The sequence below is a fragment of the Pseudorasbora parva genome, chromosome 1 (genome assembly GCF_024679245.1).
Source record: "Pseudorasbora parva isolate DD20220531a chromosome 1, ASM2467924v1, whole genome shotgun sequence".
Taxonomy (NCBI): Eukaryota; Metazoa; Chordata; class Actinopteri; order Cypriniformes; family Gobionidae; genus Pseudorasbora; species Pseudorasbora parva.
In genome coordinates this window covers 38,398,637-38,411,373 of record NC_090172.1, presented here as the reverse complement: position 1 = coordinate 38,411,373, position 12,737 = coordinate 38,398,637, and the positions used below count along the sequence as shown (strand labels likewise).

The following is a 12,737-nucleotide window of genomic DNA, read 5'->3' as shown; positions in this document are numbered from 1 at the left end:
TCAAATCACTTCCTTCTGTATCCTGCAGATTATGAAAAGCGATTAATGATTACACGGAGCACCAAACTGAAAAATTTGAAAGAGGGTGAGCGTGAGAGGTTTTATAGTGCTACACAGATTGATGTTGAGCGTGGTGATTGGATATCCAAGTTGTGTCCCAAATGATGCACTATACGCTGTCTGGAAGAAGAAGAAAAAAGAAACAAAAATGTCCTGTCATTGGGGTGGCACCCTTTTAAAAGGTACAACTAAACTGCAGGCAGGACAGCGGCCCTCCAAGAGCAGGATTGGACATAGATAGCACCCCCCTGGGGATCTTCAGGGAACATTGTCAGTGTGAACACGCTACTCAGACTATTTATACTAAGTGGCAAAGACTAGTGCTGCATGGGTTTGTCCATTTTCAACCCAACTTGGGTTGTTTTTATCCCAGCAGTTTTTAGAGTGGAAGTACGCATGTTGGGCTGCGCTTCAAACATCATGACCCCCACTGGTCGCCCACACATCTCGATGGAGATGCACTCTAGCGGTGGGCAGCCATCAGCGCATCTCTTCGTAGAATGGATGTGAAGGATTAATATGTTAAACGGAGACTATCTAAAAGCATAGTGCTCTGCTGGGCTGCTCTCTCCGTCTCTCCTCACTCTCTCAAACAATCTGCTGGTGCAGTGGATTAGCGTGCGTGAGAGAGAGAGAGAGAGAGAGAGAGAGAGAGAGAGTCAAGAAGCCGTATACGCATGTATAAATACAAGCATTATTATATATCGGAAAAGTGTCTTTGCTATTCCCCTGGTCCCACTGAGCTCCTGCAGTGCTCTGGTGACTTGGGCCTCAGGCGTAGCTCAGGAAAAGGCAAATCACTAATGCTCTTAGCATCAAACAATAAATCCTGGAGTTATTTTCCACCATGTTTAATTAAATATTTTGAGAAGAAAACCTGGCTGATTGATTTGCCTCGGCCATTGATTCACTATTGATTTGGCACTGTCAAGGGGCCTCCACAGCACTACTTGCTAAATGGCCACAAGGAGCCCTGAAATAAATGAAATACTTTCACAAGCTTTAACAAAATCAACTTTGCGAGCCGCTCCTACAGGTCCAGCTCCCAACGCTCTCAGGGGTTTGTGACAGGACCCCCTCCTTCTGAGGAAAATAAGTCCTCAAACTGCATTTTGTATGAGCATCGATAAATGCTGAAATATGAAATTATACTGCCCAATAAATTGTCTTTGTCTTCCTGTTGAACGTGGCCCACACGGCTCCTTTTGACCCCCACAGTGCATTAGCTCCCCTTATTTCCTCAAAACACTCGAAAAGAGAGTGATATTAATAATCCCATTACAAAGCAGGAGGAAAAGAGAGAGAATTAAAAGGCCATTAGTTGTGATAAAAAATGTAGTCATTACTCCGTACCTCGCTTGATACTCAATTCCCTTTTCTCATCACAGCCTGGCTCTTTGGGATACATCATAATATCTCTCAATGCTCAATTTTCTCCTATTATTGTGCATTTTATCTTCATTTATGTCAGTCTATAATTCAAAAATCATTATATTCCTTAAACAGTGTAGACATTTAAATAAACATCCTCCTCACTGACAAATTACTGCTGTACTTAACTGACGATGTCTGGTCAAGCAACAATATATAAACATAATGTGAGCTGGACGCAGGTGAGTGCCTTCGTAGCCCAATCAAACGAAAGAAAAAGGAGTAGGAGAAAAGGCGAAAGAGAGGACAGGAGGAATTTGAAAGCGCACACACACAGAGAAAGAGGGAGAGAGAGAGGCTCAGTGCATGGCTATAGGGATTCAGATTGCTATCAGGCCTTTATCAGTCTCATCTCAGAGCAGCATTGATCTTCGCTGAGAATCTAATCCTAACTATGAAGTTCAATAACAACTCCATTACCTGGCTCGCGCTGATTGGAGCGTTGTAATGCCAAGATTAGTAGCTGGCTGCCTGACCTGCCAACATTGATTTGTGCTGCAAAATCACTTGTTCTAGAAAAAGAGAGAGAGAGAGAGCAGGCGAGAGAGTGAGAAAAATAAAGAAAGAACGTGTTGGTGAGGTAATTGGTAATTGAACAATTTTTATTTTCACCTTTTTCCCCCTTTCCCTTTCTTGTTTTTTTCTTTCACCCGCAGCGTAAACCCTGCCCTTTCTTTCATTGATTAGTTGCCTGTTTATATCAGGCATTATCAAACACAAGCTTCTCCTTTTCTACCTGGTGTGTGTGTGAGTGTGTGTGAGTGTGTGTAAATGCGTGTACGCCGTTCGAATTGTAGCCAGGTTATGGTAGCCATCTCTCTCTCTCTCTCTCTCTCTCTCTCTCTCTCTCTCTCTCTCTCTCTCTCTCTCTCTCTCTCTCTCTCTCTCTCTCTCTCTCTCTCTCTCTCTCTCTCTCTCTCTCTCTCTCTCTCTCTCTCTCTCTCTCCCCCCCAGCAGCAGGCCCAAATAGCTCCTCTCAGCCCTGTGAATGAATGGCTTCACAGCCTGTTAGCTTTAAGTAATAGAAGCATTGAGCCCATCCTACTGGCAGAGACAGCTCATTTACTCCTCTCTTTTTCTCCTCTCGTAGCCCCCTCCCTTCGTTCCTTCTCTCTCGCTTTTCCACCTTCTTTCTTTTTAACAGGCACAGATTACGCAGGTCAAATAAATGAAACAGACTGTTTTGCGCGGGCTGCTCCGGTGGGTGCCGAAATGGATGAGCCCATTTCCCCTAATGCAGACACGAGCCTCTCGCGCACACGCGCTCGCGCAGACGCGCTCCCTCCCCCTTCTCGCCCCTGTCTCTGAGGTTACAGGTTAATGACATGCTCATTTCGCCCAGCCATTTGTTTTGTTTTCCTGCAAAGTTCTGATAAGTAGCTAACCAACGAACCTTGTAATTACAATCTTACAGAAACCGGCCCGATCTGTATATAAATCTCACCATCCAATTACAAGATGTAATAATTTTGCACTCAAGCTGGTAATGAGCTCTAATACTGCAGCATGTGATAATCCCCTCTGGATGCTGGCTTGATCAGATGTTGGCTTTGTAATTAGACTGGCAGAAAATCATTATTTCATGTTCAAATAGAAAATGAGGTTGGTGGGAAGTTAATTTCTCTACGCTCTGTGAAGCGTAGACAAGAATTTAATGATTTAATTACAGTTGTAAGCTCCTTGGATGAGACTTAAATTGAGCTGCAATTTTTTTAAGCACACTACCATTTTGAGAGCAGGGCACATCAAAGCCTCTGACAAGAGTCTAAAGTGATAGGGCACTGTGATGTTTTTGATATGCCCAAATTCCTTTTCTCGTTATCTGGTCAGTTCTGCTTAAGTGAATTACTGATTACTGTATAATACCACAGAAACTCTTTGAGGAACAAAACCTTCATTATGCACAAAAGTTATTTTTCCCCCCCTTATGCTTCTGATTTAATTTCCATATTGCCAATAATGATTAAAAAAACACTGTAAAAAGTCTTATGTCAGGCACCATGTCTAATGATCAAAAGAGAAATCTTTTTCATATGCCTTTGTTCATCCATATGCTCGTTCCTGCATAGATCACAGCACATAAAAACATCAGTGTTTAAAAATAGCTTTATGTATGTATATGTACTATATTTACTATCCCATAAACTTTTATTTTGTTCCATTAGAATATTCACTAGATTTTTAACATTCATTCATTCATTCATTCATTCATTCATTCATTCATTCATTCATTCATTCATTCATTCATTCATTCATTCATTCATTCATTCATTTTCCTCATCGTAATTAATATATTTATACACTGTAAAAACAAATTTGTTTGTTTTTGTTGGTTTAACTCAAAAAAGTAAGTAACCGGGTTGCATTAAAAATTTGAGTTTATTGAAATTAAAAATTTGAGTTGATACAATGAAGGAAATTTGTTTAATAAATAGAAACTCAAAAAATTATTGTATCTTAACCACATAAAAAAAATTTGATAAATCATGAAAATAGCATTATTTGGCAAGTTTCACTGCGTCATCAGAAATAAAACACACACAATTAGCCAATATGCTTAGAAAATCTTTTAATAATATTTTAATAAAGGTTGTCGAATCTCAAAAAATGTTCATTGTATTAACTCAAAATTTCAATGAACTCAAAATTTTAAGGCAACCAGGTAACATTTTAAAATAATTTTTCACAGTGTATATATATATATATATATATATATATATATATATATATATATATATATATATATATATATATATATATTCACAAACATAATGTCCTATATCCGTGTAATCTGATGTATATGAAAAGCAAGAGCAAAAAAAAAAAAAAAAAAAAAAAAATTACATATAAATGAAATAAAATATAAGGGTTTCTCCTTATTTTGCTCTTTTTCTCTTCCTCTGTAGTGCAAGGTCTGTTCGGCGCTCTGCAATCACCTGCCCGCTCTGCTTTCCCCTCCTGTTTGTGTCACGTCCTATGACAGTCAGATAAGAATATTTCACCCTGGATAAGATGCTCAGATCTGAGGAATGTCACTCAATATGACTGATTCATCCTCCTCGCTCGCACCCCTCCCCTTTTATTTAGCATTTCAAAATTCCCTTTCTTTATTTTTCTTCGTTCCACGGAGACACGCTCTGGACGTTTCCCTTTATTTGGCCTATCAGAGAGGGAGATGGATAGGTGTGCTTATTGGACAGTAAAAGGCCACTATTCAGGTGACACGCTTATCCAGCCGAATATTCATGAATATTTAGGAGATGGTAATGAGGGAGTTTTGCATTGTTGCATGAGAATGGGGGAGCTCCCCGGAGGCGGAGGAAGAGAACGCGGACAGGTCGACGAGGTGTGGCGAGAGTGTGTGTCAAGTGTGGCAGCGAGGTGTGTGTCGGTACATCTGAGGCTATTCTGTGAAACGGCATCATTCGCTCTCTCGCTCGCCGACTTGCACTCGTTGCGATGAACTTGATCTTCTCGTGGCATTGTTAAATCATATGGTCTAGCTTCATACACACCTGTCATTCCAGAGAGCTCAACAATACATCATCCAGACAGGCAGACTACACTCAGGAGCCTTAACCCAGAGCTTAAATGACATCCTGTATTATTGATGCTGTCTCCGCTGATCTCTCTTACTGACTTAAACATTCACATGTCTAAAACTCCATTTTGTTATTTAAAGAATGGTGGTCCAGCTAGTTGTCCCTACTTTTTTCTTTCTTTCTGTGCTATAAAGTTTTCACAGAAGGTCTTGAGAATCCCTTAAATTTTACTGGCATGTTTGCATTGCATGATCCTACATGTACCTGCATGTGGAATTATCATTTTGATATCATGTTTTTTGACCTGTTAATGTGCACTGCACCTGCACATGTTCAAGTTTAGGTTCTGATTTGACAATCAACATTCCCTCGCCGTCACTCTATCTGTATATCAATCTGATTTGTGTCTCAGACACTCTCAGTAATGAAGCTGATTGAGTCTTGCTGTCTGAGCACTGGAGTCCATTTTGGCAGGCCCTGTCCCCAAAACCCAGACAGAGAACGAGCAACCATGGTGAGCCTTAAGCAGGCTCACGACCATCGAGAGAAAGAGGGAGATGTTGAGGGAGAGAGGTTCTAAATCAGTACGCAATCCAAAGGCCCTGCATAAATCAAGTGAATAGGTTTGGTGGCGGGACGGAAAGCACACCTGCAAGACTTATGTAAGTCTTATTAAACCATAAATATCCAGCAGCTCCGGCCACAGCTCTTCAGGACTAGAATAAATCTTACTATGTGCTCAGTGAGGAAGGCGAGAGTGAGACCGAGAGAGCGCGTGGGTGTCAGAAAGAGATAGTGTGTGTGTTCGTATGTCTACACAATGTATGGATGGATAAGTGTTAATACAGTCAAACTACATTTCATTGGTGGGGATTGTCATGCAGTTTGTCAGTTTAATCATGGTAGTGTCACCTCAGTGAAGAGTTGCTGCCATTTTTAATTGTATAGGTCTATATATTGCGGTGTTGAGCTCGCAATGACTTTGTTCAGTCAGTTTGTTTACAACTGGAATTTGGCTTCTTTTTGCAAACATTTATGTATTAAACATTAGCTTTAGCCAGCATGCTACCAATGTTAGGCAGTTCGCAGAACATGATTTCACCAAGTGCAACATCTTCCTTGGTCAACATCTTTGTTGATCCTACAACAACATTACAATTGTCTAATGAGATTTAAGGGACAAGTTTACAGTTTATGTTAAGTTTAGGATTACAACCGGGGTTAGGTACATCAGGGATGACCTATGGGTAAGGGAAATGATTCGGACTACATTTTAGGACTGGAATGTTGTTCCAGGATCAACAAAATATGTCGATCCAGGAATGCGTCTAACACTGCAAAATCAGGACGTTCTAGGGAAAGTTTTTTTTTTGTTGTTGAATATATTATACTATTATTGAGCAAGGATATGCTAAATTGATCAAACATGACAGTAAAGACCTTACAATTTTTTTTTTCAATAAATGCTGTTCTTTTGCAATGTCTATGTATCAAAAGATATTTGAAGAAAAAGGCAGCACCAACCATTTTCAAATGATAATAATATATATAAAAAATTACTTAGTGGCAAATCAGCATATTATTATGATGTCTGAAGGATCATGTGACACATGAAGACTGGAGTAATTGCTGGAAATTCAGCTTTGACATCACAGGAATATAAAACAGAAAATATATATGTTTTAAAATATATACTTTATTTTTTACTGTATTTTTATCAAATAAATGAGCGAGCATCAGAGACTTCTTTCAAAAACATTAAATGTCCATGAGCTAAATGCATCCATATTATGATCATGTTAAAATAACAGTAAATATGTAATGATCACAGGTGAAAACGGCAGTGTGGGAGTATTAATGATTTGTCGAATGGGGTCTTGTTTTATTGCTTCTCAATGTCAGATCGGCATCCTGAAAATACAAAATCCAGCTTTAGTGCTGAACCTTAACAAAGAGATGTCAAGCTTTGTTGAACCAATGTTACATCTATAGATTACATCTATTTACACCTGACTTACTGCTATCATCATTTTTTGAACAAACAATGTAAAATAGACGATATAATAAATCAGAAAGCTCAATTAGCTGCTAATGTGGGTTAAAAGTAGAAAAAATGGACAGCCGTCAGGAACAGCACCTCCAGTGATGAAGGGATCCGTCTTCTTTCGACCAGTCCGCGGACTTGGATAATAACAGTTGTCCCACACACCTGCGTTTCTATTGCCTGGACCTGCTTCTCAAATGAGCTCAATTAATGACAATAACCCAGCAGGTGCCAGAACATAGACATTAACGGATAGGCCACTATCAGCAGCCGGGAGAGCTTGTCTGTGCAGTAAATATGTAATGATCACAGGTGTAAGAGAAGGGGATGGGGACGTGGGGAGACCACAGGAGCAATCTATTTGTGTTTGGCTGAGCTCGATTCAGTTAAGCAAGCTCGACAAACTGAAATGGATGGACTAGAATCTCATTCATCCAGCTTGAAGTGAGTGGCCAAAAAAGTCACTAGATCTCTTTATTAGCGTGGGGCTGGAGGGATTGGATAATGGAGTCGAATGGACTGCTGTGTTTTGTTTATGTTTCAATTTACTTCGCAGTGTGTCTGTGGTGTAATTTACTTAGCACTGATGCTAGGTTTACTGGAGTAAGCTATCATTTTTGGGATTTAAATCGTGTGTATCATTTACCATCCTCGCATGTGTGTGTGATGAGTATGTGTGAGCAGCGCGGTCTGGTCCCCATCATTGGGAATGCTGGTGATCTCTCTGAGCTTTAAACTTGAACCCTCTTCTCCATTGGGCTCCTCTTCGTTCGCTCTCTGTGCCCGCATTAGCATAAAGGCATTAAAATGAGAATTGGAATTAATTTGGACTTTCCCCTCCATAGGAATTAATGAAAGTTTGCTCTTCCATTCTGCATAGACAGCCCTCACTCACAGTCCATAAATATTAATATTAATACCACAAATGCATTTAAGGAGCAGCGCTTCGGTGAAGCCGTATACAGAATATTATGAGAGATCATGATACATTTCTCGTGGGGAGCACACTTGAATGAGTGTGCTGCCTTGCCGTTGTGATCTGTAAAAATCCAATCTCCACACGGTACTGAGAGAGAGGGAGGAAATGAGAGGGTGTGAAAGGAAGATGTCTGAAGCCCTTCTGAGAGTTGAGCCTGAGCTGGTTTCTACTCTGGATTTGTTCTATTCAGTTCACTCTAGTGTAACTCCATTATCCAGGCAGCAGATATTCAGATAGATGGGAGACTGTTATCAGGATCACACACCCATTTTCACGGGGCCATTGCATCTTGAACACTGGAGAATTTGCTAAAGGCAGCGATACAACAGCTTCCACTCTCTCTTTCAGTGTTTTTAGGCTAACTGAGGAATTTGCATCTAATGCAATTTGTATTTTAGGTATAGAGACACTTTGTGTCATTTCCATTTTAGCATCTTGATTATGATGCAAGTTTTCTCTCTCTGATATACACAGATCAGGTATAACATTATGAACTAACATTGCTATTGTGTTGATCCCCCTTTTGCTGTCAAAACAGCCCTGACCCAGATTAAGATCTGGGGAATATGGAGGCCAAGTCAACGCCTCAAACTTGTTGCTGTGCTTCTCAAACCATTCCTGAACCGTTTTTGCTTTGTGTCAGGATGTATTATCCAAGGTTTCCCAGCAGAACCTTACCCAAAGCATCACAATGCCTCTGCCGGCTTGGCTTCTACCCATAGTGCATCCTGGTGCCATGTGTTCCCCAGGTAAGCGACAAACATGCATCCGGCCATCCACGTGATGTAAAAGAAAACGTAATTCATCAGACCAGGCCACCTTCTTCCATTGGTCCGTGGTCCAGTTCTGATGCTCACATGCCCACTGTTGGCTCTTTCGGTGGTGCACAGGGGTCAGCATGGGCACCCTGACTTGTCTGTGGCTATGTGGCCCCATACGCAACCAACTGCGATGGACTGTGTATTCTGAGAGCTTTCTATCAGAACCAGCATTCACTTCTTAAGTTATTTGAGCTATAGTAGCTCGTCTTAGCTTTCCTGTAGCTCAAACAGTCGAGCATGACGCTAGCAATGCCAAGGTCATGGGTTTGATTCCCAGGGAAAGCAAGAACTGACAAAAATGTAAAATGTGCACCTTCAAATGCAATGTAAGTCACTTTGGATAAAAGCGTCTGCCAAATGCATAAATGTAAATGTAAATGTCTGTTTGATCGGACCACACGGGCAAGCCCTCGTTCCCTACATGTATCAATGAGCCTTGGCCGCCCACAACCCTGTCGTCGGTTCACCACTGTTCTTTCCTTGTACCACTTTTAATAGATACTGACCACTGCAGACAACGGGAACACCCCAAAGGAGCTGAAGTTTTGGAGATGCTCTGACCAGTTGTCTAGCTATCACAATTTGGCCCTTGACAAACTAAAATCCTTACTCTTGCCCATTTTTCAGACAGATGATTTTTATATCATATATTTCATTAAATGAGAGCTTGGCCCGTATTTATCAAGCCTCTGAGAATGACTTACAAGAACTTTGCTAAGAATTGACTTAAGAGTAAAAAAAATCTTGGCTCAAAGCTGCACATAAAAGTTAGTTATCAAGCTTCTCAGCCATACTTCCAGTCATAAGTGATGTGTAGGACTACATCTTAAGTGTCAGTCTTAGAGGTGATTTACAATTTGCTGCCACAAACAGGATTTTGGATCACGACATATAGATTTCCTTATTTAAGAATATTCTCAGATAAATTCATATTAAATGGTGAAATTCCTAAGAGGAGTTTACATTCAACACACAATAATAATAATACCCATTGGAAATGAAAGATAAACAGGTTTTCCACCATGTCTTACAAATGACCATCACCATTGTCTTCAATGTGCTGTTTACTGATCTGCCTATACATAGGCTAGATTTCATGATACAATACAGAAGAAAACTGAATTGGTGGGAGGAAGAAGCGCTACTTCTTGCTGAATTAGTCGAACAGCAAAAAAAAAAAAAAATCAAGTAACTTCAAGCAAGCCCAGCATTAACTAGCACTTAAAAAGATGATGCCTGCTCGTTGTCAAGCATTTCAAAAAAATTCTTCCTCTCCTGAAAGATTTCCACACGTCTCTGTCTCCTCAGTGCCATCACAAGCCCCTACTGGCAACTCCTATCCACCTGAGAGGCCTCTCGAGCTGTCTTAAATAACTGGGAGATTAAAAGTGATTCTTAGCTTTAAGAAATATGATAACTTGCTTTTATTCTTAAGTTTGAAAGTAGGAGTAAATTTCAAGATTTCTCAGCACTTACGACTAAAATGGTCCTTTGATAAGCTTGATAAATACGGGCCCTGGAGAGGTATCCTAAACAGGTTAGGAGTAACAAGATGGCAGCAGAGAGGAGGAGACACTTTCCAAAGAAAATATAATGTATTGGAGTTAAATGGTGACAGGGAGTTTATAAAATGATAAAAGCTTGATCGTCAAGATATTATTTTTGTAACTGACCAAGTAAGAAATGTAATAACTTCTCCCACTCTACAAATCAATGCTCTAACTGCAGAAATAAAAGTCACAATTACATATTTTGGCAACGTGAAAAGTGTAGCAGTGCACCAGTATACAGAACACAGTACAGGGTCTTAAGTAGCACTATTGTGGCACTGATCACATCAAACATACAGTACATACAGGAGTTTATTTTTTTAATTTAATTTTTTAAAGACCCTACAAGTTTGCTTAAATCATCAAAATTTGAAGATAATGTTTTTATACTTATATATTTTAATATAGGAGAGAAGAACAAAACACTAGTGAAGGTACTTATCTGACAAAATTATTTGGCAAAAAGCTACAGCTAAATGTCTTAGAAAACCTAAAAATCTTACATTGATTGCAATAATCAGTTATTTGGTTATGTATATATCACAAATAAACAATTCAACCACAAACCACGCAATTTGCTTACAACATTTTTAACACATTTTTAATAATATTTGAATAAAGGTGAGATGTAAATTTTCCAATAGGGCGGGCATCACTTTTGAAAACTATTGAATGGCAGTTCATTGACATCCCAACAAACGTTCAAACCATGTGGCAAAATCAAGCCACTTTTATGGGGATATTTTTTCGGGCTTCCCTGGAGTTGTTGGAGCTCGTTTTCACATCATAGCTCCAACTATATCGAAATGAATATCGATAGAAAATATCAACATAATTTTTAAAATACATTTTAATATTAGTTTCAGTATTAATTAAATCACTTTATTATAAATACATTAAATGTTTGGAGTCGTGCTGCTATGACCAAAGACCGTAGACATGGTGAGCAGTCCTCACTATTGGCTGATCCAGTCGTGGAGGACGGCCATTTTGCGTTGACATCACTGTAGTCCTTAGTTGGCAACAAGTGTCACCTTAGTCAGCACTTAAGAATCAGTCTTAGACTTTACTGAAAGTTGCTTTTAGCTTATTTATAAGTCTCTAACTCTTAGACAAGTCCAGCTTTTTATTAAGACCTTTTTACTAAGTACTACAAAGCTTTTCTTAGAAGTTTTATACATATGGGTAAGAAAAAAGAACTTCAAAATGTTACTAGAGGGCACTATATAATTATACTAATTGGAATATTTATTAAAAGTAGCTTTCAGGTCTAATGTTAGCCTGCAGTAATGGCCCCACTACTAGCATAAACAGTCAAGACAACACAGTGTGTAGATGCTGCACATGGTTTAGTGAGGAGAAGGGTAAACCTGAAAGGGTATTGAAAGAGTGTGTAACTAATGTTACTGATGTCCGAGTTTGTGTTTAACATCATGCCGGTTGAAGTCACGTTTGTGTATTCAGTGGAAGTCAGTTAATAGCTATCGTCCTGTTGCACTCACACCTGCACTGGACATATTTTCTTACAGGGAGAACAATTCCTTTGTGGCTGTCATAATATATACAGTAGGACCCCTTTCACCCTTTCCCACACTTACGATGGAGTGCTGTTCATTGTAGACACTAACCAGTAAACTCTTTGCACTTGGACTAAGCACAACACTTTGCAACTGGATCCTAGAGTTCCTGACTAGCAGGCCTCAGGCAGTCAAGATCCATGACAACCTTGCAAACAATCAACCTGAGTACTGTATTTACTGTCATTTGTGACGAGTGTTACATTTGCCTGAATGGATGAAAGGTGTGAAAAAGTTTTTTTTTGTTTGTAATGGCTTAGTTACCGGGAGGTTGTGGGATCAGACTCCACTTGAGCATTGTTTGCTGGAATGCTGTATTAAACTATTTATTTCTTAACCACATTTAATTTCTACTTCTACTTTGTAGGAGAGTTAAAACAATATGGTGACTGTTTTCAGAATAGTATTTATATACAAAATATCATGCAAGTATATGTTTCAGAAACACATGTTTGTTTTTTTACTGATCACACTCTTGCATCATTTTTGTTTCGATGGTATTGCATTATTGTGTCGATGGAAGAAGCCAGAGAGGGTCTGTGCACGTCAACAGCAGTTACTCGTGAAGCTCCTCTAACACGCACGCTTTTGATATGTGCAGGTATACGGGTCATTCTGGCCAAGGTGAGACGTGGTGCTGTATACTTGAACTTCAAAGACATTGTGCTGGTCCGACTCCACGGGGTGTCGCATTCATGACTTCAGTCAACATCCACACACACACACATACTCC

General features: G+C 39.6%; 1 pseudogene; it reads right to left on the bottom strand.

Moving 5' to 3' along the window:
• The window catches only part of LOC137045333 (octapeptide-repeat protein T2-like), a 46,674-nt pseudogene continuing 33,937 nt past the window's right edge, over window positions 1-12,737 (bottom strand).